We start from the raw sequence: 16,890 nt of genomic DNA on the forward strand, positions 1-16,890 counted from the left end.
CCGATATGCAGTTTAGATTTTAAAATCAAACTGGAGAAACTGGAACCTCTGTATGCTAATAACAGTCCGAATCTTCCACTAAAGTGCTGCGGCACTGGACGTTTAAAGACAATCAGAAGAAGCATTCCCAAGGTATCACAATGAAACCAATATCTTAATTTTTCTTAACAAAATTAACAAAGTAGCTCTTGAACTGCTCAATAATAATTCCAACCTTCCTTTGACAAAAATGCACCAGTGCTAAAAGTTTGAAGCCAATCAGGTGACGCATTCTCCAGATATTGCACAGAAACAAATAATTATTTTTTAATGGTTAGAAATTTATCAAATGTGGAACTACAGAATTTAAAATTATCGTGAATCTTCATTCCAATTAAATGCATTTGTGAGTAAAGTTTGAAGCCGTTAATTCAACAGAGGGATTCTTAAATTATCAAACGGAAAAAAGTGCCACGCTTATTTTATTTAAATAAAATAATCAGTTGCCACATATACACTGTCATAACAATTAAAGCCTACTAAGCAGGATACACCTGCGTTTATGTTATCTTCAAGTTATCGCACAACTGGACGGCTCTGATGACATGCATACATGTATTACTGACAAAATGGCACACCCACACCGTTCAAATAGAACCTGAGCCTTCCTTTAAGGTACGTTAACGCTAAAAGTTTGAATGATCAGGTATTCAAGTTACATCATGGAAAACTTGGAGGATGCTTAATAGTATCAGAGGAATAAATACTGTATAGTTACAGCAACATCCAATTAAAAACAAGTAAATGTACTGACATAGCACTTTGGAAAGAGAACTGTCTAACGCAGCCAGCTTTGTCAACACCGCTGTGCGGAATTCTTCTTCGTAACTAACCCAGCTGAACATGGCGAATCTTTGCATGGAAAAAAGTCATTCAAAACACGACCAATCAACATATTATGGAAACCATCTCTTTAAATTGGTAGAAGAAATTAATGACTGTTATACTACCTACAAAAAAAGTTATGTACCGAACCTACTGTGCTCTTCTTTCAGCAATATGAGCAGTGCGAGCCACACAACCTGTGCTGACAGCCTGGCAACCACCGTGGACTGCTGTAGGTTCAGCAACTGGTTAGTTTAGTGTCAATAAACTGCTGAGATTGCCTTGTATTCGTGTGAAGATAATTTACCTCATGTTTAATTACTTCTAGCCATTTGAAGCAGTTGCTTTATATAATTATACTGCAACGTTAATTCGAATTTATCAATTTCAGTAATATTATACTATTCAAATCTTCTCTACTGATAATAAATCAGCAAAAAACATTATTAATGACTGAGGAGGAGCTTGGACATGGGTGAAATTCCACAGTCACTTAATACAACAGATATAGCCCCACTCCACAAAAGTGTCAGCAAAGCAGCTAGGAAATATTGACCAATAGCTCTAACGTTCCACATCATAAAAATCTTTGAAAGAGTGCTAAGAAGCAGTATTGCAAATTACCTGGATTCCCAAAAACTGCACAATCCAGGGCAACATGGGTTCAGGGCAGGCCACTCCTGCCTCTCACGACTACTAGATCACTATGATATGGCCTTGGATGCACTGGAAGAAAATCAGAATGCAGATTTAATATACACAGACTTTGCAAAAGCGTTTGACAAGTGCGATCATGGCGTAATAGCGCACAAAATACGTGCTAAAGGAATAACTGGCAAAGTGGGAAGATGGATCTTCAACTTCCTAACCAATCGAACACAAAGAGTAGTGGTCAACAGAGTTAAATCGGATGCTGCTATAGTGAAGAGCTCTGTTCTACAAGGCACAGTACTCGCCCCCATCCTGTTCCTCATCCTCATATCAGATATAGACAGAGATGTAACCCACAGCACCGTATCATCCTTTGCAGACGATACAAGGATCTGCATGAGGCTGTCATCTGCTGAGGACGCGGTTACCCTCCAAGAAGATATAAACAAAGTTTTCCAGTGGGCAACGGAAAACAATGTGATGTTCAATGAGGACAAATTCTAACTACTCCGTTATGGAAAACCAGAGGGGATAATAACTAGAACAGAGTATACTACAAACTCTGGCCATACATTAGAGCGGAAAAATAATGTAAGGGACCTGGGAGTAGAAGTGTGTGAGGATCTCACTTTCAAGGATCACAACAGTGCCACGATCACAAGTGCAAACAAAATGATAGGATGGATAAGGAGAACGTTCAAAATGAGGGATACCAAGCCAGTGATGATCCTTTTCAAATCACTTGTTCTCTCTAGGCTGGAATACTGCTGTTCAAAGCAGGTGATATTGCAGATCTAGAGAGTGTTCAGAGAACCTTTACTGCACGTATAAGTTCTGTCAAGCACCTTAACTACTGGGAACGCTTGGAAGCACTTGACTTGTACTCGTTGGAACGCAGAAGAGAGAGATATACCATAATCTACACTTGGAAAATCCTAGAAGGAATGGTCCCGAATCTGCACACAGAAATCACTCCCTAGGAAAGTAAAAGACTGGGCAGGGGATGTAAAATACCCCCAATTAAAAGTAGAGGCGCCATTGGTACACTAAGAGAAAACACCGTAAGTGTCTGGGGCACAAGACTGTTCAACAGCCTTCCACTAAGCATAAGGGGAATTACCAATAAATCCCTGGCTGCCTTCAAGAGAGAGCTGGACAGATACCTAAAGTCAGTGCCAGATCAGCCGGGCTGTGGTTCGTACGTTGGACTGCGTGCGGCCAGCAGTAACAGCCTGGTTGATCAGGCCCTGATCCACCGGGAGGCCTGGTCGTGGACCGGGCCGCGGTGGCGTTGATCCCCGGAATAACCTCCAGGTAGATTCCAGGTAGACACCGTTGTTACAGTGCAGTTGATCGACCCTGTGACCTTGATGAGACGACACACTGTGTTAACTTGTTGACCTGATAGCCAGCTGTTGACCTGATAGCCAGCTGTTGACCTGATAGCCAGCTGTTGACCTGATAGCCAAGGAACCGAGAGCTACTCACGTTGACTTCTTCATCTAAAACTAAGCGGTGAAAAACAGCTACATACAATGGAACCAACTTTGTAAAAGCTTTCGGACGCTATTTCATTTTAACAAGGAGATTTAATTTCTGAAGCAAAGGAGGTTTTCTGTGCGAGGGGCTTAGACATCTAGCAGCCGTGTGTGAGCGTATTAGATACGAGTAGAGGCAAGTGGTTCTTATGACTTGACGTGCTGTTGGAGTGTGTGCAAGGTAACATTTATGAAGGGATTCAGGGTAACCGGTTGGTCAAACTTGAGTCGTGGAGGTGGAATATACATTGATTGCTCTCTGAAAGAGGGATGGGAATATCTACGGTTTGAAATGTAGTATCGGAGCCCCTCTGGCAAGACAGTGATGAATTGAGTGATGGTGAAAGTATTCCCTCTTTTTTTGGGTCACCCACCCTCGGTGGGAGACAGCCGGTGTGTGTTGAAAAAAATACCATCATGTTCAAATTGTTTGAGCAAGTTTAATTTTATCTCAAGTTTAATAGTAATTTCATTAAATTAATGCGGAAAAATACGTTAACACTAACACTATTGTCTTATATATTAAATTCGGATTTTTTGACATGTCATGGACATGTCATGGATACTATCGGTTAACATTTACTTTTTATTTAAAGTAGATTAGCATCATTTGGTCTTAGTTAAAACATCAGCGACAAACAGTGACTGGCGAGAGTTTAACGGATGACGCAAACAACCGAACCTCAAAATTAAAAAGATGACGAGCTAACAGAAAAAGAAATCAGTAATTAACGAAGATGATAATGCTGCTGAAATACTTAAAGTTAGTGTTCATGGTATTGCATAATTTTTGAAGAAATAAATTCGTCTTTGGTTTCTCTCGTCCAAGCATTAATATAGGTGTGCCGCTCACACCTCGAACCTCGCTGCTGCTACTGATGCTGAGAGGGATCTAAAGATGGGCTCTGGAACAAATAGTATCGGAGCACATTGGCTACAGATGTAATTCAAACTATTGATGTTACTTCTCCTTTAAACTTTTTCTGAGCAATCAATGAATTCACTATACATCGAATTTGCGATGAACTTGACACAGCGAGATTTAACCCAACGGACATCATTTTCTTCACTGAATACGCTTTAGTAATTAAGCCAATAGTTCAGATGTTTTAGTTCTACAAGGAGAGCAGGATACCTACATGTGAATTCTCATATCTAGCATAACAGTTTGAAAAATTAATGTAAATGCGACGGGTCCTCTTCAGATCTGCCTGCCACTCCCCAAATTCATAATTGCTGGAATTACGGAACTCTTGCAGTGCCATGGAAAATGATGCCATCATGGCTGCAGGTTTCCATCCACGTTTCAAGTTGTGATGGCTAGATAATGAGGGGAAATTGGTTAGGGTAAAAAAAATAGAATGCTCAACAAACCTGAGAGTCACGTGGTCTTCCATGAGTTCAATTATCCGTAAGCAGTAACTTTACAGAGGATGATGATGAGAATTTTTCGACTGTCTTGTAGGAACAACAACAAAAAAAGTGGATTCTGAAGTGAAACTCAGCGAACTGGACACTTCTCCAGTGAGCGCCTTTACACAAAGTGATGAATTCATGATTTACTGGGCGAGAGTTCAAAAAAGGCATTCATTACCTCAGACACTCAAGTTCCACCAAACGCTGCTGTGGAAAGTTTTCGACAGCTGGGAAATATATCTTGCATCCTAAACGAAGCTCTCTGACGGCTAAAGAGTTGGAAAAACTACATCCTCAAAATGAACAGGTGATTTCTTGATCGCTTAGACATGACCTCTGTGACGACTGAAACACTTTACTGATATATAAATGGCTGATAGTTGGAAGTTAAATTTTATCCTATGTTTCATTGTAGATTATTTTGTGTCTGACAATGTTAGTCTCTCTTATTTTTTGATCGCTGTATAATTTCATTTCGCTTAGTTATTCTATTTACTGGAAACTCGTGCTTCATATTATTCACCACTATTAATAAAAGTACGATGGCAGAAATGGAAAGAATCAGATTTTTTCATTATTCCTTCAGTCATAAAGCAGCGGTAGCGGCATGCAGCTATTTTTTAAAACGAGTAGCGGGAGCTGCACTTCTATTTTAGACTATTAATGTCAGATGTTGCCTGGATTGTTTTGTGTTTATATATTGTTTTACTGATGTTGTCCTTGATCATTTTTTTATATATGTACCTATTAATATTTGTACATGAAGTTTTAAATAAAAAAAAAAAAAAAAAAAAGACTATTAATTGTAGTGGTAACGCCACTGTTGTAGACTAATGGAGGTAGCAGTAACGCTACTACTCTTGAAAAGTCGTGGTCACAGCACTGGTTTCTGACTTAGATTTCCTTTAGTCATCACCACTCTTATCCATTCGTTTGTTGGTCGATTTAAGAACATGATTTGTTTAATCGTCTCCGTTATCGCAGAGGTTCACCCCACTTCTTATGCATGTAAGGTAAGTGGAGACCAAGAATCGTGAGCCACCTCTGAAGACTGGGAGAGTTAAGGCTCACCTAGAGCTCCACTGTAGACTCCTGGCCTGACTTCATAGTTGGCAATGTTGGCAATGCATGATATTACTACGACCTAAAAGTGCATGGCAATAATCACTAATGTGTACAACCACATGCACAGGGGTCCTGATCAGCAAAATGCATGTGAAGGTGTCTTCACCAAATACAACTTCACCAACAAGAACATCAACTGGGACCAGGTGAACCATGTCTTAAATGAAACATGTTTCGAAGATATATTAAATAACATGGATCCAAACCAGTGCCTTGAAAGGATTAACTTCCTGGCAGCTGAATTATGTTCAAGGCATATTCCCCTAAGAAAGAAGAAGAGAAAAAGTAAACTAGAGAGAGAAAGACGTTCCCTCTACAGAAGACGACGAAGAATCACTGAGCTCCTCGAGAATGCTAAATTATCTGACACATGGAAGGAGCCTCTGACCAGGGAAGTGGAAAATATCGAACTTACGTTAAAGGACACAGGAGAGGCAGGAGAAATATTTCGTTTCATATGCCGAAATCAAGGCAAATACCACATCCAGTATTGGGCCCTTGCTCAGACAAGATGGGACTTATACAGATGACAACAAACAGATAAGTGAGATACTGAAATCCCAATAATACTGTGTTTTGTAAGCCACTAATCAGTCAAAACTCCGTCAATGTATGCCTAATTTCCGACATCACCATAACTCCAATATACTTTGAGAAAGCCATTGACAACATGACCATGCACTCTGTGTTCATTAAGAACTGCATGAAACCCCTTTTGCGTGTCGTAGGTATACTATGGAGAAGGAACTTAGACATGGGTGAAATTCCACTCACTAAAAACAAGGGATATAGCCCAATTCCATAAAGGCGGCAACAAAAAATTAGGTAAGAACTATAGATCAATAGCTCTAACGTCTCACATCATAAGAAGCGAAAACCACTTGGATTCCCAAAAACTGCATAATCCAGGGCAACATGGGTTCAGAGCAGGTCGCTCCTGCCTCTCGCAACAACTGGATCACTATGATATGATCTTTGATGCACTGGAAGAAAAACAGATTGCCAGTGTAATAAACAAAGACTGCAAAAGCTTTTGACAAGTACGATTATGGCGTAATAACACAAAATACGTGCTAAACGAATAACTGGTAAAGCGGGAAGATGGATCCTCGACTTTCTAACCAGTCGAACATAAAGAATAGTGGTCATCAGAATTAAATAGGAAGCTGCCATACTGCAAAGCTCTGTTCCACAAGGCACAGTACTCGTCCCCATCCTGTTCCTCATCCTCATGTCAGACTTAGACAGAGATGTATTCCACAGCACCAGCATTAGTTTTACATCGTTTGTAAAAAGGGACACCTCCGAATCTTTCCCTTCTGTCTTGTCATACCGCTCGTCACAGCCACCCACACTGACACATCGTCACGTACCATCACTCATTGTTTCCTTTCTGTCAGGTATTCCCTGATCCATTACAGTGCATTTCCTGTGATTCCTGCCTGCTTCCCTAGCCTTTGCTTTAATCTCTTGTGAAGAACTGTGTATAAGCCTTCTTACAGTTCGGGATAATGCAGTCTACCCACCCTTCCCTCTCTTGTCTTTTGTTACCTTGTCGCAGAACTCCTGTAGGATTGTGATAAAGGATTTCCTTTCCCTGAAACTGTGCTGGTTAATATGTATAAGCTCATTTCTTTCTAGGTGTTCCACCACCCTTCTCCTCATAAACTTCTCCATGACTTTGCATACTATATGCGTCAGTGACACTGGTTTATAGTTTAATGCTGCGGGCCTTTTTCCTTTCTTAAAAATTGGGACTACATTTGCTGTCTTCCACACCTCAGGAAGATGCTCTGTTTTAAGAGATATGTTGAAGATTGTTGTTAGTGGCACACACAATTCCTCTCCTCACTCTCTCAGGACCAAAGGAGAGATGTTCTACTGTCTTAATGCCTTTTGAGGTATCTAGTTCACTTAGTTGTCTCTTCACCTCCTCCTCGGTTGTGTGTAATACGTTGAGCACTTGATGGCTTACCCTGCCGTCCAGTTTTGCTGGAACACTTTATGTCTTCGCAGAAAATACCTTCCTAAATCTCGTGTTGATTTCCTCAAATACTTCTTGGTCGTTTCCTATGATCTCCCCTCCTTCCTTCCTCAGCCTGATTACCTGGCCGTTGATTGTTGCTTTCCTCCTAATGTGGCTAGAAAACAAGTCAAGGACCAGGTAATCATACTGCGGAAGAATGGAGGGGAGATCACAAGAAATGATCAAGAAGTGTGTGAAGAACTCATCACGAGAGTTAGGGAGGTATTTTCAGTGGAAACAGAAAGGCTTCCAACAAAACAGGATGGCAGGGTAAACCACCAAATGCTGTGTGTGTGTGTGTGTGTGTGTGAGTGTGTGTGTGTGTGTGTGTGTGTGTGTGTGTGTGTGTGTGTGTGTGTGTGTGTGTGTGTGTGTGTGTGTGTGTGTGTGTGTGTGTGTGTGTGTGTGTGTGATATGAACCTTGGTAATAAATATCGACAAGTTGGTTTAGAAAGACACGTAAGCAAACACTATGACATATTTATTAGAAAACGTTTCGGTCCTGGGACCTTGATCACTTCTAACATACAGAGTAGAAAGACATTATATATATATAGGCGGAGAGTGAGGTGTGAGTGACGCACGTGACCTGAAGATTGTCATGTTGGGATGAGGACGGGTAGACGATGAAATCATGTGACTCCTGTGTTGTTGGGTTGGTGGTGCTTAAGTATCATGTATGAAAATGTTTTTGAAATTTTTTTGTAGTTTCCTCCGGGTTTAGCGCTTCCCCTTTGATTATAATAATAATAAATCCAGTGTTACGTTCTATAGTGTCGGTGACGGCGATTAGTGAGGCTTCTAGGCACCGTCGGCGTCTGAGGTCTGGTTCGGTGAGAATGAGTTGTGCCTCATTCCAGTTCATCAAATGCCCTATGGAGTCTCTGTGGAGGACACAGGCGTACCTTACATCGTCTCTGTTAGAGGCATTTCGATGCCTCTAATGATGAGCATCGAAATGCCTCCATATGGAGAAGGTAGACCTTCTCCATATGGAGAAGGTAGACCTTCTCCATGTGGAACTGGGCGAAGGGCTGATGGAATATTTGGATATTCAATGACCCACTTTTTTTCTTTGACAAGCCGTTTTGTATTGGAGGTACCTTGAAGAAATAATAATTGTTGGTATGGTCTGTTGGCTCCCGCCATGTCATTGGCAGAGCAAAAGTCATTCCTTTCCTCTTCCTGTTCAACCATTGGCGATGGTTAATTGCAGCATATGTGTGGAGCCCATTTCTTATCGTGGTCACCAGTCTTGCATCCAAAGTATAGGTGACATGCCTTTCAAACCATAGCAGTTATAGAGCTCTTCTGTGATGCAAAGGTCACCTCACCACAAATATAGCAGAAGCTGTCTGTCCTATTCACACAAGTACGATGCATCTGAAAGAAGAAAACAAGAAACAATTGGAAGATAAAAAGAAAATTTACTCATTAATTTATAATTATAATAGAGAATGACAGCTAAGCAGAAGTATTTATATCATTCGGTAGGAAAATAAAATTAATGTAAATATGCCTCACATGCATATCAATAGCTTGCTCAGTGAATATTTATTATAAGTTTAAAAAGTGTTTGTCTAAGAAAAATCACCGACCTTTCACCTCACAATATAAACATGAACATCACAACCACCTTCTATGACTGCTGGAACAATAATGAAGGTCAGTCAGACTGTGAGTGTGGTAAGAAACACACTGCCACAAGCCTGTTGGAACCTGTTGTGACACGTAGGTGTATATTGAAAAGTAGAGCTAACAAACAATTTTAACTATGATATTCATTATCAGTGACCTAAAATTAGTTGGAAATTGTTACTCAGGTCTCGGAATCATTTTGGCTGGTGACCAGTGTTGTGTGTGTGTGTGCGTGTGTGTGTGTGTGTGTGTGTGTGTGTGTGTGTGTGTGTGTGTGTGTGTGTGTGTGTGTGTGTGTGTGTGTGTGTGTGTGTGTGCGTGTGTGTGTGTGTGTGTGTGTGTGTGTGTGTGTGTGTGTGTGTGTGTGTGTGTGAGTGTGTGTGTGTGTGTGTGTGTGTGTGTGTGTGTGCGTGAGTGTGTGTGTGTGTGTGTGTATGTGTACTCACCTAGTTGAGGTTGCAGGGGTCGAGTCCTAGTTCCTGGCCCCGCCTCTTCACTGGTCGCTACTAGGGCACTCTCCCTGAACCGGGAGCTTTATCATACCTCTGCTTAAAGCTATGTATGGATCCTGCCTCCACTACATCGCTTCCCAAACTATTCTACTTCCTGACTACTCTGTGGTTGAAGAAATACTTCCTAACATCCCTGTGATTCATCTGTGTCTTCAACTTCCAACTGTGTCCCCTTGTTGCTGTGTCCCATCTCTGGAACATCCTGTCTTTGTCCACCTTGTCAATTCCTCTCAGTATCTTGTATGTCGTTATCATGTCCCCCCTATCTGTCCTGTCCTTCAGTGTCGCCAGGTCGATTTCCCTTAACCTCTCCTCGTAGGACATACCTCTTAGCTCTGGGACTAATCTTGTTACAAACCTTTGCACATTCTCTAGTTTCTTTACGTGCTTGGCTAGGTGTGGGTTCCAAACTGGTGCCGCATACTCCAATATGGGCCTAACTTACACGTTGTACAGGGTCCTGAACGATTCCTTATTAAGATATCGGAATGCTGTTCTGAGGTTTGTAGGCGCCCATATGCTGCAGCAGTTATTTGGTTGATGTGCACTTCAGATGTGCCTGGTGTTATACTCACCCCAAGATCTTTTCCCTTGAGTGAGGTTTGTAGTCTCTGGCCCCAAGACTGTACTCCGTCTGCGGTCTTCTTTGCCCTTCCCCAATCATCATGACTTTGCACTTGGTGGGGTTGAACTCCAGGACCCAATTGCTGGACCAGTTCTGCAGCTTTTCCAGATCCCTTTGTAGTTCTGCCTCGTCTTCGATCGAATGAATTCTTCTCATCAACTTCACGTCATCTGCAAACAGGGACACTTCGGAGTCTATTCCTTCCGTCATGTCGTTCACAAATTCCAAAAACAGCACTGGTCCTAGGACTGACCCATGTGGGACCCCGCTGGTCACAGGCGCCCTCTCTGATACCTCGCCACGTACCATGACTCGCTGCTGTCTTCCTGACAAGTATTCCCTGATCCATTGTAGTGCCTTCCCTGTTATCCCTGCTTGGTCCTCCAGATTTTGCACTAATCTCTTGTGTGGAACTGTATCAAATGCCTTCTTGCAGTCCAAGAAAATGCAATCCACCCACCCCTCTCTGTCTTGTCTCACTGCTGTCACCATGTTATAGAACTCCAGTAGGTTTGTGACAGGATTTCCCGTCCCTGAAACCATGTTGGCTGCTGTTGATGAGATTATTCCTTTCTAGGTGTTCCACCACTCTTCTCCTGGTAATCTTCTCCATGACTTTGCATACTGTACATGTCAGTGAGACTAGTCTGTAGTTTAGGGCTTCATGTCTGTCTCCTTTTTTAAAGATTGGGACTACATTTGCTGTCTTCCAAGCCTCAGGCAATCTCCCTGTTTCGAAAGAGAGATGTTATCTGGCCCCATTGCCCCATTGCCTTTGAGGTATCTAGCTCACTCAGAAGCCTCTTCACTTCTTCTTCGGTTGTGTGTATTGTGTCCAACACTTGGTGGTGTACCCCACCTCTCCGTCTTTCTGGAGCCCTTTCTATCTCCTCTGTGAACTCTTCTTTGAATCTCTTGTTGAGTCCTTGACTATTGTTTTCCTCCTGATGTGGCTGTATAACAGCTTTGGGTCAGATTTGGCTTTCGCTGCATTGTCGTTTTCACATTGTCGTTGGGCCTCCCTTCTTATCTGTGCATATTCATTTCTAGCTCTATGAATGCTCTCCTTATTCTCCTGGGTCCTTTGCCTTCTATATTTCTTCCATTCCCTAGCACACTTGGTTTTTGTCTCCATGCATCTTTGGGTGAACCATGGGGTCATCCTGGCTTTTTCATTATTCCTGTTACCCTTGGGTACAAACCTCTCCTCAGCCTCCTTGCACCTTGTTGATACATATTCCATCATCTCATTAACTGGCTTCCCTGCCAGTTCTCTGTCCCACTGAACCCCATTCAGGAAGTTCCTCATTCCTGCGTAGTCCTCTTTCTTGTAGTCTGGCTTCATTCGCCCTGACCTTCTTGCTTCCCCCTTTACTTGTAGCTCTACTGTGTATTTGAAGCTTAAAACCACATGATCGCTGGCCCCAAGGGGTCTTTCATATGTGATATCCTCAATATCTGCACTACTCAAGGTGAATATTAGGTTCAGTCTTGCTGGTTCATCCTCTCCTCTCTCTCTAGTAGTGTCCCTTACGTGTTGGTACATGACGTTTTCCAGTACCACCTCCATCATCTTAGCCATCCATGTATCTTGGCCCCCATGTGGCTCCAAGTTCTCCCAATCGATTTCCTTGTGGTTAAAGTCACCCATGATCAGGAGCTTTGCCCTGCGTGCAGTGGCTCTTCTGGCCACTGCAGCCAGTGTTCAACCATCGCTCTATTGCTCTCATCATACTCTTGCTTTGGCCTCCTGCTGTTCTGTGGTGAGTTATACATCACTGCAATTACCACTTTGTGACCTCCAGAGTGAAGCGTTCCTGCTATGTAATCACTTGCCTCTCTACTGTCGCCTCTCTCCAGCTCATCAAAATTCCATCGGTTTTTGATCAGCAGTGCCACTTCTTCACCAATCCCGGTTCCCTCTGTCTTTCCTCAGGATCTGGTATCCCATTGGAAAGATGGCATCTGTTATCATACCTGTAAGCCTGGTTTCTGTGAGAGCTATGATGTCCGGTGAATTCTCTTTGACTCTTTTGTGCCACTCCTCCCACTTATTTGTTATTCCATCAGCGTTTGTGTACCATACCTTCAGTTTCCTCTCTAACACTGTGGTTTGGGGGGCCTGTGAGGGTGGGAGACCTGTTAGTGTACTGTGGGATTCTATAGCTGGGTGTTGGGAGGAAGCTGTGAGTATGGATTGTAGTTTGTGTTGGAATAGTTTGATAGGTTGTGGGGTTTCGAGGATGGTTTTGTGTGTTCTTGCCCTTGCTTCTCTGTCCTGCTCTGATTGATCTCTGCTGGTTCCATCCTTGTCTCCTTTCCTAGCTCCTTTTGCTTTTTTGTCCTCTCTCTCAGCTGCTGTCGTTCTGTTTGTGTTCTGTCTCTGTCTAGGAACACCCTCTTGTACTCTGCTGAGTACTTCAACTGTGGTTTCTCTTGGAGGATCCTGTTCTGCACTGTTTCTGTCCTGAGAATCAGCTTGATCATTCGTTTTCTCCCCTTCAAGTACCCCCCTATTCTCTGAAAATTTAGTCTCCTCCATGTCTCCTTCATCTATTTCTGTGATGATGTTCTCAATCTCCTTTCTTTCTGCCTGCCATCTTTCATTATGTGTCCTTTCCTCTCTCTCCTGAAGCCCACTGATTTTCCCCTTTCCTCCTCCCATTGTCACTCCCTCTGTAACTCTGGTTCCTGTCTGTACGTGGTCATTTTCTCCCTTGTTTTTTCCAGTGGCTCTAGGTAGCATGGTTGTGCCTCTGCATTTGACCTACCACCCTCTCCATCTGCACCCAGCTGCTCTCCCCTTTCACTCCTTAGCCCTTCTTGGCAAGCTGATATGACCTTAGCATAATGCATATCTCCTTTCTTCCTGTTTGGCCTTTCAGCTTCATAAGCTGTGTTTTCTCTGGTCAATGCCCCAGTAACTTGCTTCAGCCTGTTTATATCATCTTCTAGGACCCTTATCCTGGTTACTGCTGTTTCGACTTATGCCTCTCAATTCCTCTTCTTCTTCTCCAACCTCTTTCCTAGTTTCACAGAAAGCTCTGTCTCCAATTTTTTCAGAAAGCTCTCCTAATTTTCTCTCCCTCTCTTGTTCCATCCTTTTCCACTGCTCCCCCATCCACTCCTCCCTACCAGAACCATTCTCATTTGATCCCTGGTTCCTACGAGTTCCCAACCATTTTTTTCTTTTTTTCCTTCTTTTCTCCCTTTTCTTCCCTTTCTTTTTTTTTGAAAGAGAAAAGAGTGAGAGAGAGAGAGAGAGAGAGAGAGAGAGAGAGAGAGAGAGAGAGAGAGAGAGAGAGAGAGAGAGAGAGAGAGAGAGAGAGAGAGAGAGAGAGCAAGAGAGAGAAGGCAAAGGTAGAAGGAAAGAGAGGGGGGAGAATGAGAAGAGAAAAGGGGGGAGAGAGAGAGCAAGAGAGAGAGAGAGGGGGAGAGAGAAGGGAAAGGTAGGAGAGAGAGGGGGGAGAGTGAGAAGAGAAAAGGGGAGAGAGAGAGAGAGAGAGAGAGAGAGAGAGAGAGAGAGAGAGAATAGAGGGGAGAAAGGGGAGAGAGAGAGAGAGGGGGAAAATATTGTCAAAAGTACCACACTTGGATCCACTTCGAGGACAGCGTGAATCAAGTTTTTATGCCACAAGACGGGCAGAAAGCAGCAACTTCACTCTGGCTGTACCCTTCTCCAGAACATCACTCCATCTGAGATCATATATACCCAGGATGACCCGAGTATGGAACACATTCTTACAGCATAATGATCTCAACAAGATAAACTCAATTGATCAAATGAAAATGCTGGCCCACAGATGGCTCCAACTTCATCCTGTTCCCTACTTGTATGTCTCATAACAATAAAAATGCTTTCAAATGAGCTGATGCAGGTAACAGCTCTTAGCTTGCCAATAAAGTTAGGAACCCTTAACCTGTAAATAGCTTGTCAATAAAGCTTGGGATCCTTAACCTAACCTTGTCAAACCCTGTGTAAAAAAAAAAAAAAAAAAAAAAAATAGAAGGATGGGAGAGGGGGAAAGGCAGGGGAGAATGGGGAGAGAGGGGACATGAAGGAGAGAGAGGGGACAGAGAGAGATGGGAAATGGGAGAGGGGAGAGATAATGAGAGGGGGAGAGATGTTAGAGGGGAGAGATGTTAGTGGGGGAGAGATGTTAGAGGGGAGAGATGGATGAGGGGAGAGAGAGAGATAGGTAGAGAGATAGGTAGAGAGAGAGATACAGAGAGACAGAGAGAGAGAGAGAGAGAGAGAGAGAGAGAGAGAGAGAGAGATGGGGGGGATAGTGGATAGTGGAACTTTAGAGGGAGGGTTATCAGGTCAGTTTACAGGAAGGTGTGAAATCCTGTGTATGTGTGTGTGTGTGCCTGTGTACTACAACTTTTACAAGTGCCTGACTGCTTGTTCCTGTACTCACCTAATTGTACTCACCTAGTTGAGGTTGCAGGAGTCGAATCCAAGCTCCTGGCCCTGCCTCTTCACTGGTCGCTACTAGGTCACTCTCCCTGAACCGTGAGCTTTATCATACCTCTGCTTAAAGTTATGTATGGATCCTGCCTCCACTACATCGCTTCCCAAACTATTCCACTTCCTGACTACTCTGTGGCTGAAGAAGTACTTCCTAACATCCCTGTGATTCATGTGTCTCCAACTTCCAACTGTGTCCCCTTGTTGCTGTGTCCCATCTCTGGAATATCCTGTCTTTGTCCACCTTGTCAATTCCTCTCAGTACGTCGTTACCATGTCCCCCCTATCTCTCTTGTCTTCCAGTGTCGTCAGGTTAATTTCCCTTAACCTCTCCTCGTAGGGCATACCCCTTAGCTCTGGGACTAGTCTTGTTGCAAACCTTTGCACTTTCTCTAGTTTCTTTACGTGCGTGGCTAGGTGTGGGTTCCAGACTGGTGCCGCATACTCCAATATGGGCCTAACGTACACGATGTACAGGGTTCTGAACGATTCCTTATTAAGATGTCGGAATGCTGTTCTGAGGTTTGCTAGGCGCCCATATGCTGCAGCAGTTATTTGGTTGATGTGTGCTTCAGGAGATGTGCCTGGTGTTATAATCACACCAAGATGTTTTTCCTTGAGTGAGGTTTGTAATCTCTGGCCCCCCTAGACTGTATTCCGTCTGCAGTCTTCTTTGCCTTTCCCCAATCTTCATGACTTTGCTCTTGGTGGGGTTGAACTCCAGGATCCAATTGCTGGACTAGGTCTGCAGCCTATCCAGATCTCTTTGTAACTGACTCAAGAAATCGTAATGACACGATTGCAAACAAACCATACCCCCGGCCGGGATTGAACCCGCGGTCATAGAGTCTCAAAACTCCAGCCCGTCGCGTTAGCCACTAGACCAGCTAGCCACAATAAGATTCATCCAACTAGGTATATTTCTACACCATAATAAAGTTAGCACAGGCACCACTGTGACCACAAATGCAAGTTTTTACAGACGAATCTCCAGCTAGCGTGGCCGTGGTCACAGTGGTGCCTGTGCTAACCTTCCTATGGTGTAGAAATATACCTAGTTGGATGAATCTTATTGTGGCTAGCTGGTCTAGTGGCTAACGCGACGGGCTGGAGTTTTGAGACTCTATGACCGCGGGTTCAATCCCGGCCGGGGGTATGGTTTGATCTCTTTGTAGTTCTGCCTGGTCTTCGATCGAATTAATTCTTCTCATTAACTTCACGTCATCTGCAAACAGGGACACTTCGGAGTCTATTCCTTCCTTCATGTTGTTCACAAATACCAGAAACAGCATTGGTCCTAGGACTGACCCATTGTGGGACCCCGCTGGTCACAGGTGCCCACTCTGACACCTCGCACACACACCTGTGTGTGTGTGTGTGTGTTTCTGTAAGCAAGTCCTTAATACCCACGTATGTACTACATATGAACCCGATCGCTTGGTTCCCACTGTGCACTGTCTTGTGTGCTTAAAATTACATTCAGTTCTGTAACACTAGGCCTCACCTACTGTACTCACCTATTTGCACTCACCTACTTGTGGTTGCATGGGTCGAGTCTTAGCTCCTGGCCCTGCCTCTTCACCGGTTGCTACTGGGTCCTCTCTCCCCCTGCTCCATACTGTGTGTGTGTATGTATGTGTGCCTATGTGTGGAGCCATGTGTCCACACTAGCTATCTCTCATTACTGCTTTACTCTCCTACACCTCAGTAAATTCTATTAAATGCTAGTAAATGCTGCTTATTCTAATTCTAATGTCTCCACGAGAGTGACCCCCAGTTTCCAGCTAGAGACTGGTACTGTTAACCCCATGCAACTCAACTAGGTGAACATTACTTGCGGCTGGCAGTGGTGCTGAAGTATCACGTTGCCGGCCGGGTGTGTGTGTGTGTGTGTGTGTGTGTGTGTACTCACCTAATTGTACTCACCCAATTGTGGTTGCAGGGATCTAGACTCAGCTCCTGGCCCCGCCTCTTCACCGACCGCTACTAGGTCCTCTCTCCCCCTGCTCCATGAGCTTTATCAT

The sequence above is a fragment of the Cherax quadricarinatus genome, chromosome 3 (genome assembly GCF_038502225.1).
Source record: "Cherax quadricarinatus isolate ZL_2023a chromosome 3, ASM3850222v1, whole genome shotgun sequence".
Taxonomy (NCBI): Eukaryota; Metazoa; Arthropoda; class Malacostraca; order Decapoda; family Parastacidae; genus Cherax; species Cherax quadricarinatus.